We start from the raw sequence: 12,547 nt of genomic DNA on the forward strand, positions 1-12,547 counted from the left end.
AGCCTGAACCCTAAATCCCTCACCCAAAACCCCTGCAGCCCCAAACCCTGCACCCCAAGATCCTGCTCCCCTAAATCTTGAACACCCAAACCTTGCACCCTCAAACCCTGCACCCCTAAATCCTGCAGCACCAAACCCTGCCCCCCAAATCCTGCACCCCTAAATTCATCCCTACCAAACTTTGCACCCCTAAATCCTGAAATCTTACACCCCCTAATGCTGCCCTCCCAAATCCTGAGCCCTGCACCCCCAAAGCCTGCATTCCCAAACGCAGCACCCCCGGTCCTGAACACCCAAACACTGCACCCCCAAATTAGGCAGCCCCAAACCCAGCACCCCAAAATCCTCTGTTCACAAACTCTGCACCCCCCGAACCTGGACCCCCACATGTGCACCCCCAAAATCATGCCCCCCGGAAACGCTGCACTTCAAAACCCTGCACCCCCAAATCCTTCCCCCAAAACCCTGCCCCCCCAAACCCTACACCCCAAGGTCCTTCCCCCACCTCCTGGAACCGCAAACCCTGCACCCCAAAGAATTCCCTCCCAAACCTTGCACCTCCAAATCCTGCACCTCAAAGGCCTGGAAACCCAAGCCCTTCAACCCCATCCCTGCAACACCAAATCCTGTACCCCAAACCAGCACCCCAGAATCCTGCACCCCAAATCCTGCCCTACCAAACCTTTCACTGCAAACCCCTGCACCCCAAGATTGTGCTGCCCTAAACACTGAACCCCCAAATCCTGCAGACCCGGATCCTTGCCTCCCAAAACTCTGCACCCCCAAATCCTGCACCCCAAATCTCTCACCCCCAAATCCTTCCCCCACCGCCCTGCAGCCTCAGATCCTTCACCCCCATCCCCTGCACCCCAAAACTCCACACCTCCAAATCCTGAACCCTGACACCCCACACCCCCAAATCCTGTGCCCCAGTCCTGTGCACCCCACACTCTGCACCCCAAACGCTGCACTCTTAGACCTGACTTCTAAACCCTGCACCCCCAAATCGTGAAGTCCCAGATCCTTCCCTCCCATACTCTGCAGCCCCAAATCCTGAACCCCACAAATCCTGCACCCCTAATCCTCCACCCTCTTAACACTGCACCCCCAAAACCTGAACCACCAAATCTTTCATCCCCAAAACCTCCCTCCTCCAAACCCTGCACTTCAAAATGCTGCACCCCCAAATCCTTCTCCCCAACACCCTGCACCCCCAGATCCTGACCTCAAAAGCCTGCACCCCAAATCCTGTACCCCAAAGCCCTGCACTCTCAAATCATACATGCCCAGAACGTGCACCCTAAACTGTGCACCCCAAAATCCTAAACCCCTTAACCCTGCACCCCCAAATCCTCCAGACCCATGTCCCGAACCCAGCACCCCAAAATCTACCCCCCAAAACCTACATCCCCAAATCCTGCACCCCCAGGTCCTGAACAGCCAAAATCTGCACCCCCAATTCTGCCTCCCCAAGACCTGCACCCCCAATTCTGCCTCCACAAGACCTTCACCCCCAGTCCCTGCTTCACTAAATCCTACACCCCCAAACCCTGCACCCCCAACCTCCTGGACCCCAAACCCTGCCCCCACAAGTTGCACCCTAAAATCGTGCACCCCAAATCCTGTCCTACCCACCCTTCACCCCAAACCCCTTCACCCCAAGATCCTGCTGCCCTAAACCCTGCACCCCCAAATCATCCCTCCCAGCCCTGCCCCCCAAACCCTGTCCCCCTAAAGCCTGACTCCGAAACCCTGCTCCCCAAAACCCTGCTACCCCCAATCTTGTACCCCCAGATCCTTCCCCCAACACCCTGCAATCCCAAACCCTGCACCCCCAATTCTGGCGCTAAACCCTGCACCCCCAAAACCCTGCACCCCAAAACCTTCTACCCCATAATTTGCACCCCAAAGCCCTGCACCCCCAAATCCCTGCACCCCAAATCCTGCCTCTAAATGCTGAACTACAAGGTTCTGTACCCCAACAGCCTGCTCACCCAGATCCTGCACCCCAGAACCCTGCACCCCCATATTCTGATCCCTACAGCCTGCACCCCCAGCTCCTGCACCCCCAAAACCTGTACCCCTAAATCCTGCACCCTTCAACCCTGCAGCCCACAACGCTGCACCCCCAACCTCTGCAGCCCCAGTTCCTTAACGTGTGAAACCTGCGCCCCCAAGTCCTGCACCTCAAAACCTTACACCCGGAATCCTGCCCCCCCAAACCATGCACCCCAAAATCAAGGCCCCTCAAACTTGCACTCAAAGGTCCACACCAAGAAACCCTCCCCGCCCAGTTCCTAAAGACATGGAACCTGCACCCCCAAATCCCGCACCCCAAAACCCTGTAGCCCAGTACCCCAGACCACCAAATCTTGCACCTCCAAATCCTGCCCCCTTTAGCCCTGCACTTAAAACCCTGCACCCCAAATCCTGCAACCAAACCCTGTACCCCAAATCCTGCAACCAGCCCTTGTACCCCTAAATCCTTGACCTCCACATCCCGAATCTCCAAACGCAGCAACCCCAAAACCCTACACCCCCAATCCCTGCACCCCCAAATCATTGTCCTTCAAATCCCACACCCAAAGCTCGTACACCCCCAGATCTTGCACCCCAACACATTGCACCCCAAATCCTGCACCCCCAAATCCTCCAGCCCCATGTCCCAAACCCCCAAACCCTGCACCCTCAAGTCTTGCACCCTAATTCTGCCTCCCCAAGACCTGCACCCCCAAACCCTGCACCACTAAACCCTGCACCCCCAAACCCTGTACCCCAAATCCTGACCCCCACAAGTTGCACCCTAAAAACCTGCACCCCAAATCTTGTCCTACCCAACCCTTCACACCAAACCCCTTAACCCCAAGATCCTGCTGACCTAAACCCTGCACCCCAAAATCATCCCTCCCAGCCCTGCCCCCCAAACCCTGTCCCCCTAAAGCCTGACCCCTAAACCCTGCTCCCCAAAACCCTGCTACCCCCAATCTTGCACCCCCCAACTCTGCACCCTCAGATCCTGCTGCTCCAAACCCTGCACCCCCAAATCCTCCAGCCCCACGTCCCGATCTCCCAAACCCTGCACCCCACAACCCTGCACCCCACAACCCCTTCACCCCCAAATCCTGCACCCCCAGCCCTACCCAATAAAATTTCCACCCCCAAATCCTGCCCTACCAAGCCCTCCACCCCAAACCCCTGCACCCCAAGATCCTGCTCTCCTATACCCTGCACCCCCATATCCTCCTTCCCCAAACCCTGCACCCCAAAACACTTCACTCCAAACCACTGCACCCCTAAATCCTGCAACCCCAAATCCTGGCCCCCAAACCCGGCAACCCAAACTCCTGCACCCAAATATCCTACTGCCCTAAACCCTGAACCCCCAAATCCTGCACCCCTGGAACCTGCAACCCCAGACTCTGCAGCCACAAATCAGGCCCCGCAAAATCCTTGCACCCCCAAATCCTGCACCACCTAATCCTCCAACCCCCTAACACAAACACCTGACCCCTTCTCCCCAGGGTCCATTGTGACACCCTGGGGATCCCCCTTGTCCCCAGGGCCCATTGTGACACCACGGGGGACCCCCTTCTCACTGAGGACCGATTGTGACATCGCAGGACCCACCCTGGTCCCCAGGGCCCATTGTGACATCCTGGGCACCCCTTTTGTCCCCAGGGCCCATTGTGGCACCATGGGGACCCCCTTTGTCCCCAGGGCCCATTGTGACATCCCAGGACCCCCTTTGTCCCCAGGGCCCATTGTGACAGGGTGGAGATCCCCCTTGTCCCCAGGCCTGTTGTGATGTCCCAGGACTCACCATTGTCCCCAGGGCCCATTGTGACACCTTGGGGACCCCCCTTGTCCTAAGGGCCCATTGTGACATCCTGGGGACCCCCTTGTCCCCAGGGCCCATAGTGAAGTCCCAGGACCCCCTTTGTCCCAAGGGCCCATTGTGACGTCCCCGGATCCCCCATTGTCCCCAGAGCCCATTGTGACATCCTGGGGACCCCCATTGTCCACAGGGCCCATTGTGACATTCAGGGGACAGCCTTGGTCCCTAGGGCCCATTGTGACACCGTCGGGACCCCCGTTGTCCCCAGGGCCCATTGTGACATCCCAGGAACCCCATTGTCTCCAGAGCCCATTGTGACATACTGGGGACCCCCCCTTTGTCCCCAGAGCCCATTGTGACACCGTGGGGACCCCCTTTGTCCACAGGGCCCATTGTGGCATCTAAGGACCCCCCAATTGTGCCCAGGGTTCATTGTAACATATCAGGACGTCCCATTGTCCCCAGGGCCCATTGTGACGTCCCAGGACCCCCCGTCATCCCCAGGGCCCATTGTGTCATCCTGGGGACCTCCTTTGTCCCCAGAGCCCATTGTGACATCCTGGGGAACCCTTTGTCCCCAGGGCCCATTGTGACGTCCCAGGACCCCCCTTTGTCCCCAGGGTCCATTGTAAAATCCTGGGGACCCCTCTTTGTCCCCAGGGCCCATTTTGAAACCGTGGGTATCCCCCTTGTCCCCAGGACCCATTGTGACATCCTGAGGACCCCCTTTGTCCCCAGGGCCATTGTGACACCGTGGGGTCCTTTTGTCCCCAGGGCCCATTGTGACAACCTGGGGACCCCCTTTGTCCCCAGGGCGCATTGTGACATCCCAGGACCCCCTTTGTCCCCAGCCCCATTGTGACATCCAAGGGACCCCCCTTTGTCCCTAGGGCCCATTGTGACATTCCAGGACCCCCCATTGTCCCCAGAGCCCATTGTGATATCCAGGGCACCATCCTTGATCCGCAGGGCCCATTGTGACGTCCCAGGAACCCCCTTTGTCCCCAGGGCCCATTGTGACATCCCAGGACCCCACTTTATACTGAAGGCCCATTGTGACATCCTGGGGACCCCCTTTGCCCCAGGGCCCATTGTGACGTCCCCGGACCCCCCATTGTCCCCAGGGTCCATTGTGACATCCTGGGGACCCCCATTGTCCCCAGGGCCCATTGTGACATTCAGGGGACAGCCTTTGTCCCAAGGGCCCATTGTGACACCGTTGGGACCCCTGTTGTCCCCAGAGCCCATTGTGACATCCTGGAAACCCCCTTTGTGCCCAGGGCACATTGTGACCTCCCAGGACCCCACTTTGTCCCCAGGGCCCATTGTGACATCCTCGGGACGCCCCTGGTCCCCAGAGCCCGTTGTGACATCCTGGGGACTCCCCTCTGTCCCCTGGGCCCATTGTGACACCGTGGGGACCCCCTTTGTCCCCAGGGCCCATTGTGACATTTAGGGACCTCCCAGTTGTGCCCAGGGCTCATTGTGACATCCCAAGACCCCCCATTGTCCCCAGGGCCCATTGTGACGTCCCAGGACCCCCCGTCATCCCCAGGGCCCATTGTGACAGGGTGGGGACTCCCTTTGTCCTCAGGGGCCATTGTGATGTCCCAGGATCCCCGTTTGTCCCCAGGGCCCATTGTGACATCTCAGGACACCCCAATTGTTTCCAGGGCCCATTGTGACATCCTGGGGACCGCCCAGTTGTCCCCAGGGCCCATTGTGGCATCCTGGGTACCCCTTTTATCCCCAGGGCCCATTGTGACATCCTGGGGACTCCCCTTGTCACTGGGGACCCATTGTGACACCATGGGGACCACCCCTTTCTCCCCAGTGCCCATTGTGACATCCTGGGGACCCCTTTGTCCCCAGGGCCCATTGTGACATCCCAGGACCCCCCTTTGTCACCAGGGCCCATTGTGACGTCCCAGGACCCCTCTTTGTCCCCAGGGCCCATTGTGACATCCCCGGACCCCTCATTGTCCCCAGAACCCATTGTGACATCCTGGGGACCCCCCTTGTCACTGGGGACCCATTGTATACACCATGGGGACCCCCATTGTCCCCAGGGCCCATTGTGACATCCTGGCGACCCCCCATTGTCCCAAGGACCCATTGTGACATATCAGGACCCCACTTGTCACTGGGGACCCATTGTGACACCATAGGGACCCCCGTTTGTCCCCAGGGCTCATTGTGACATCCCAGGACCTCCCATTGTCCCCAGGGCCCATTGTGACATCATGGGGACCGCCTTGTCCCTCTGGCCCGTTGTGGCACCGTGGGGACCTCCTTTGTCCCCAGGGCCCATTGTGACACCATGGGGACCCCTTTTGTCACTGTGGTCCAATGTGACATCCCAGGACCCCACTTTGTACCCAGGCCCATTGTGACACCGTGGGGACCCCCCTTGTCACCAGAGCCCATTGTGACATCCTGGGGACCCCCTTGTTCCCCAGGGCCCACTGTGATGTCCCAGGACCCCCCCTTGTCCCCAGAGCCCATTGTGACATCCTGGGGACCCCCTTGTTCCCCAGGGCCCACTGTGATGTCCCAGGACCCCCCCTTGTCCCCAGAGCCCATTGTGACATCCTGGGGACGCCCTTTTTCCCCAGGACCCATTGTGGCACCATTGGGACCCCCTTTGTCACTGGGGCCCATTGTGACTTCCCAGGACCTCACTTTGTCCCCAGGGCCCATTGTGACTTCCGGGGGACCCCCTTTGTCACCAGGGCCCATTGTGACGTCCCAGGACCCCTCCTTGTCCCCAGGGCCCATTGTGACGTCCCCGGACCCCCCATTGTTCCCAGACCCATTGTGACATCCTGGGGACCCCCTTTGTCCCCAGGGCCCATTGTGACATTCAGGGGACAGCCTTTGTCCCAAGGGCCCATTGTGACATCACAGGACCCCCTTTGTCCCCAGGACCCATTGTGACATCCTGGGCACCCCCTTTGTCCCCAGGGCCTATTGTGACAGTGTGGGGACTCCCTTTGTCCCCAGGGTCCATTGTGAAATTCTGGGGACCCCCTTTGTCCCCAGGGCCCATTGTGACATCTCAGGACCCCCCAATTGTTTCCAGGGCTTATTGTGACATCCTGGGGACCCCCCTTTGTCCCCAAGGCCCATTGTGATAGGGTGGGGAACCCCTTTGTCTCCAGGGCCCATTGTGCCATCCTGGGGACCCCACTTTGTTCCCAGGACCCATTGTGATGTCCACAATGGCCCCGTTGTCCCAAGGGGTCATTGTGACATCCTGGGGACCTCCTTTGTCCCCAGGGCCCATTGTGACGTCCCAGGACCCTCCATTTTTCCAAGAGCCCATTGTGACATCCTGGCGACCCTGCTTTTTCCTCAGGGCCCATTGTGGCACCATGGGGAGCCCCTCTGTCTCCAGGGCCCATTGTGACATTTAGGGGACTCCTCTTTGTCCCCAGGGCCCATTGTGACATCCCAGGATCCCCCAATTGTCCCCAGGGCCCATTGTGACATCCTCGGGACCCCCCTTTGTCCCCAGGGCCCATTGTGACACTGTGGGTACCCTGCTTGTCCCCAGGGCTCATTGTGACATCCTGGGGACCCCCCGTTGTCCCAGGTCCCATTGTGACATCCCAGGACCCCCCTTTTTCCCCAGGGCCCATTGTGACTTCCTGGGGACCCCCTTTGTCCCCAGGGCCCATTTTGGCACCATAGGGACGCCCTTTGTCACTGGGGCCCATTGTGACATCCCAGGACACCCCTTGTCTCCAGGGCCCATTGTGATATTCAGGGAACTGCTATTTGTCCCCAGGGTCCATTGTGACATCCCAGGACACCCCCTTGTCCCCAGGGCCCTTTGTGACATTCAGGGGACCCCTCTTTGTCCCCAGGGCCCGTTGTTGCATCCTCAGGTCCCCCCTTGTCCCCAGGGCCCATTTTGACATTCAGGAGAGCCCTCTTTGTCCCCAGGGCCTGTTGTGACATCCTGGGGACCCCCTTTGTCACTGGGGCCCATTGTTACATCCCAGGACCCCCCTTTGTCTGCAGGTCCCATTGTGACATTCAGGGGACCCCACTTTGTCCCCAGGGCCCACTGTGACGTCCTAGGACCTCCCTTTGTCCCCAGGGCCCATTGTGACACCGTGGGGACCCCCTGTTTTCCCCAGGACCCATTGTGACATCTGGTGGACCCCCTTGTCCCCAGGGCCCATTGTGGAACCGTGCGGACCCTCCTTGTCACTAGGGCCCATTGTGACACCATGGGGACCACCCCTTTCTCCCCAGTGCCCATTGTGACATCCTGGGGACCCCACTTATCCCCAGAGCCCATTATCACATCCTTGGGACCCCTGTGTCCCCAGAGCCCATTGTGACATCCTGGGGAGCCCCCTTTGTCCCCAGAACCCATTATCACATCCTGGGGACCCCTGTGTCCCCAGGGCCCATTGTGACGTCCCAGGAACCCCCATTGTCCTCAGGGTGCATTGTGACATTCAGGGGACCCCCATTTGTCCCCAGGGCCTATTGTGACATCCTGGGGAGTCCCCTTTGTCCCCAGGGCCCATTGTGACACCATGGGGAACCCCCTTTGTCCCCAGTGCCCATTGTGACATCCTGGGTACCCCTATGTCCCCAGGGCCCATTGTGACATCCCAGGACCCCCCCTTGTCCTCAGGGCCCATTGTGACATCCTGGGGAGTCCCCTTTGTCCCCAGGGTCCATTGTGACATCCCAGGACCCCCCTTTTTCCCCAGGGCCCATTGTGACACCATGGGGAACCCCCTTGTTACTGGGGACGCATTGTGACACAATGGGGACCCCCCCTTTGTCTCAGGTGCCCATTGTGACATCCTGGGGACCCCCTTTATCCCCAGGGCCCATTGTGACATCCTGGGGACTCCTCTGTGTCCCCTGGGCCCATTATGACATCCTGGGTACCCCGTTTGTCCCCAGGGCCCATTGTGACATCCCAGGGCCCCACTTTGTCCCCAGGGCCCATTGTTACAGGGTGGGACCCCCCTTGTCCCCAGGGCCCATTGTGACATCCTGGTGACTCCCTTTGTCCCCAGGGCCCATTGTGGCACCATGGGGACCCTCTTTGTCACTGGGGCCCATTGTGACATCCCAGGACCCCACTTTGTCTTAGAAGGTCACTGATCGGACTACTGGTACATCCTGACTCTGCTTTCTCAATAAACATTGAAGAACACCTGGGGTTTGTTTGCTCCAAGGGAAAACTTCCCTCCCACGGTTCCTGGTTCCCGGTCCTGTTTCCCGGTCCGGTTTGGCTTCGCTATCAGAACAGCTGCTGCCTCCACAGCCGCGCTCAAAGTCCCCGTTGTGACACCGGGATGGCGGGAGAAGGGGGGTGGCGGGGGCGGCAGCGGCGGCGATTGGGGGGGGGCAGTCGGGGCTGGGCGGACAAGCGGCGGCTGCTGCGGCTCCTCAGGCAGCGACAGCAGCAGCGATCGGGGGGACGTGGGGGGCGGACAAGCGGCGGCTGCTGCGGCTCCTCAGGCAGCGACAGCAGCAGCGATCGGGGTGACGTGGGGGGCGGACAAGCGGCGGCTGCTGCGGCTCCTCAGGCAGCGACAGCAGCAGCGATCGGGGTACGTGGGGGGCGGACAAGCGGCGGCTGCTGCGGCTCCTCAGGCAGCGACAGCAGCAGCGATCGGGGGGACGTGGGGGGCGGACAAGCGGCGGCTGCTGCGGCTCCTCAGGCAGCGACAGCAGCAGCGATCGGGGGGACGTGGGGGGCGGACAAGCGGCGGCTGCTGCGGCTCCTCAGGCAGCGACAGCAGCAGCGATCGGGGGGACGTGGGGGGGCGGACAAGCGGCGGCTGCTGCGGCTCCTCAGGCAGCGACAGCAGCAGCGATCGGGGGGACGTGGGGGGCGGACAAGCGGCGGCTGCTGCGGCTCCTCAGGCAGCGACAGCAGCAGCGATCGGGGGGACGTGGGGGGCGGACAAGCGGCGGCTGCTGCGGCTCCTCAGGCAGCGACAGCAGCAGCGATCGGGGGAACTTGGGGGGCGGACAAGCGGCGGCTGCTGCGGCTCCTCAGGCAGCGACAGCAGCAGCGATCGGGGGGACGTGGGGGGCGGACAAGCGGCGGCTGCTGCGGCTCCTCAGGCAGCGACAGCAGCAGCGATCGGGGGGACGTGGGGGGCGGACAAGCGGCGGCTGCTGCGGCTCCTCAGGCAGCGACAGCAGCAGCGATGGGGGGACTTGGGGGGCGGACAAGCGGCGGCTGCTGCGGCTCCTCAGGCAGCGACAGCAGCAGCGATCGGGGGGACGTGGGGGGCGGACAAGCGGCGGCTGCTGCGGCTCCTCAGGCAGCGACAGCAGCAGCGATCGGGGGGACGTGGGGGGCGGACAAGCGGCGGCTGCTGCGGCTCCTCAGGCAGCGACAGCAGCAGCGATCGGGGGGACGTGGGGGGCGGACAAGCGGCGGCTCCTCCGGCCGCGGCCAGGTCGTGGCTTCGCCGGCACCGGGGCCCGAGACCGCGCGCTGTGGGGCTGCGGGGCGGGTGTGGGGCCGGGGGTCTCCGGGGGTCCCGCAGCGGCCGCTGTGGGGCGGGATGGGGCGGCTGTGGAATTACCTGTGGGGCACTCATGGGGCTGCTGTAGGGGCTCTTAAGAGGCATGTCTGGAGCACTTATGGGGCGACTATGGGGCAGGTGCTGGGCTGCTACAGCGGGACCTGTGGGGCAGCCATAGGGCTGCTATGGGGTTGGTTATGGGTCACAGATGGGAGGGGGCAGCTGGGTTTGGCCCCGCCTACATGGGGTGGGGTCAGTGCCGAGGGGCGGGTACTGAGAGGGCACGCCCACGGGGAGCCCCTCGGGGGGGCGGAGCCTCTGTGTCACGCCCCATGGGAGGTGGTCTGGGGGCGGGCATTCTCTGGGGCACGCCCCCATGGGAGGAGCCTCTTGGGGTAGGGAGAGGGTGCGGTCAACATGGCACGGCCCCAAGGGGGCGTGGCTTAGCTCGGGAAGAGGTGGAGCCGAGAAGGGGCTGCCCGACCCGGCTCTCCAGGCGGCTCTGAGACGGAGCGGAGCGGGCCGGGCGGGGCCGGGCCGGGCACTCCCCGGGGCCTCGCAGAAACAGCGGCGCAGCGAGTCCGCTCCGGGCTCCAACGGTGCGCGCACGTGGCCGCCGAGAGCGCCCCGTGCACCTCGCAGCGCCCATTTCTGCGCATGCGCATTGGGAAGCCCTCGAGACAACCCTTCCCCCGCGGCCCGCCCCTTCTCTTCCCTCTCCGCAATCTGATTGGCCAGCTAAGCACGTCAATTTCCATTCTCTCCGCCTATCATCACCCGTCCCCGTTTGTCCCGCGCTGCGCTCTGATCCGGTGTCTATTTACACTTAAATACATTTAAACTTCCATTTTAACACTCAGGTATCTTTTCAAATTTACAGATTTTGACATATTTACAATTATATATATTTAGACTGGGATATCGATTTACATTTATTAATAAATTAAAGGTATGTATACGGGTGTGAGTGGATATATATAGATGATATTTATTACCTATTTAGACTATGTAACACGTAGTAATTATACATAGCTCTGCCTACTCACACTTTTTTCTATTTTAAGTTCCTATCTAGATATTTTTTTCTTTTTCAAGTCCTTCACTTTTTAATCTACAAATAGAGAAGATGTTTGTATTCTTAAAACCATCAACAGAAATTTTTTACATTCTAAAATCCTTTATATAACAGAGTAGAAAAGGGGTTTTATTTTAAAATCATTTTATATCTACATGAATACCATTCTGCAATATATAAATACAAACGACAGACTTCTCTCTGTTTGAAATTCTCACGCTCATATTTACAGGGTTTAATAAGTTTTATCCTCCCCCAGGAATTTTCAGGCATTTTTGGACTGTGACCCCCTCTTTTCAGGGGGACTCCCTTTTGAGCCCCACATTGTGGGGGATTTGAGGGATTTTCTTGCAGTCAGTGAACATTGTATGGAACTGAACTGAACTGAACAGGGCTCTGAGGCCTCTGTGTCCTGCAAGAGAGCAGGAGAGCAGGAGCGGAGCAGCCCCCGTGTCTACGTGACTGTACAGCCTTCTTCAGTGTTGGAACCGAGCTGCTTCGCCTTCTGTTTGTCCACGTGCACACACACCATTCCTCACTGGAAAACAGGCAGAAACCTTTCCACACGCACCCAGGTCTGTGCACCCAGGCCTTGTCTATTCCTGTCGGGTTTGCTGGGCTCTGTCAGGCTCCTCTGGCTCTGTCGTGCTGTGACAGCCTCTGTCAGGCCCTGCCAGACTCCACTGTTCGCTGTCAGGCGCTGTCGGGATTTGTCGGCCCCTGTTGAGTTCTATCAGGCTCTGTCAAGCCCTGTTGGGCTCTGTCGCGCTTTGTCAGGCTCTGCCTGGCTTTATCATGTTCCATAAGTGCTCCAAAAACTGGATGCTCTTGCGATGCTTGTATTCACACAATTATCGCATATTCATTACAATTTGGGGGAATTTTTAGCATCAAACGCATCTATAGTAAGAAAAAATGTCATAAACCTAGGGTTAGACTGAGGTTAATAATTTCATGGTCTTTGCTGCCATCTAGCGTCCCTTAAGAGAATGCACAGAACACACATTCGGAGGGTGCCTGCAGGTATGTGCCTGTTCTTGGACGAACCTGTGCGCGAAAGCCTTAGTGCCTATAAACGTTGGTCTGTCCACATGTGAGTGCCTTGATGTCAGCTCCATT

General features: G+C 59.6%; 1 long non-coding RNA gene across 1 annotated transcript in view; it reads left to right on the forward strand.

Moving 5' to 3' along the window:
* Nucleotides 1–8,639, forward strand: part of LOC139826701 (uncharacterized) — a 59,287-nt gene extending 50,648 nt beyond the window's left edge. The window contains exon 4 of the long non-coding RNA XR_011736857.1: nucleotides 3,561–8,639. This is a non-coding gene — a long non-coding RNA (uncharacterized lncRNA). The remainder of the gene's footprint in view (nucleotides 1–3,560) is intronic.
* The last annotated feature ends 3,908 nt before the right edge of the window (nucleotides 8,640–12,547 follow it).

The sequence above is a fragment of the Patagioenas fasciata genome, unplaced genomic scaffold (genome assembly GCF_037038585.1).
Source record: "Patagioenas fasciata isolate bPatFas1 unplaced genomic scaffold, bPatFas1.hap1 Unplaced_1, whole genome shotgun sequence".
In the NCBI taxonomy this organism is placed as follows: domain Eukaryota; kingdom Metazoa; phylum Chordata; class Aves; order Columbiformes; family Columbidae; genus Patagioenas; species Patagioenas fasciata.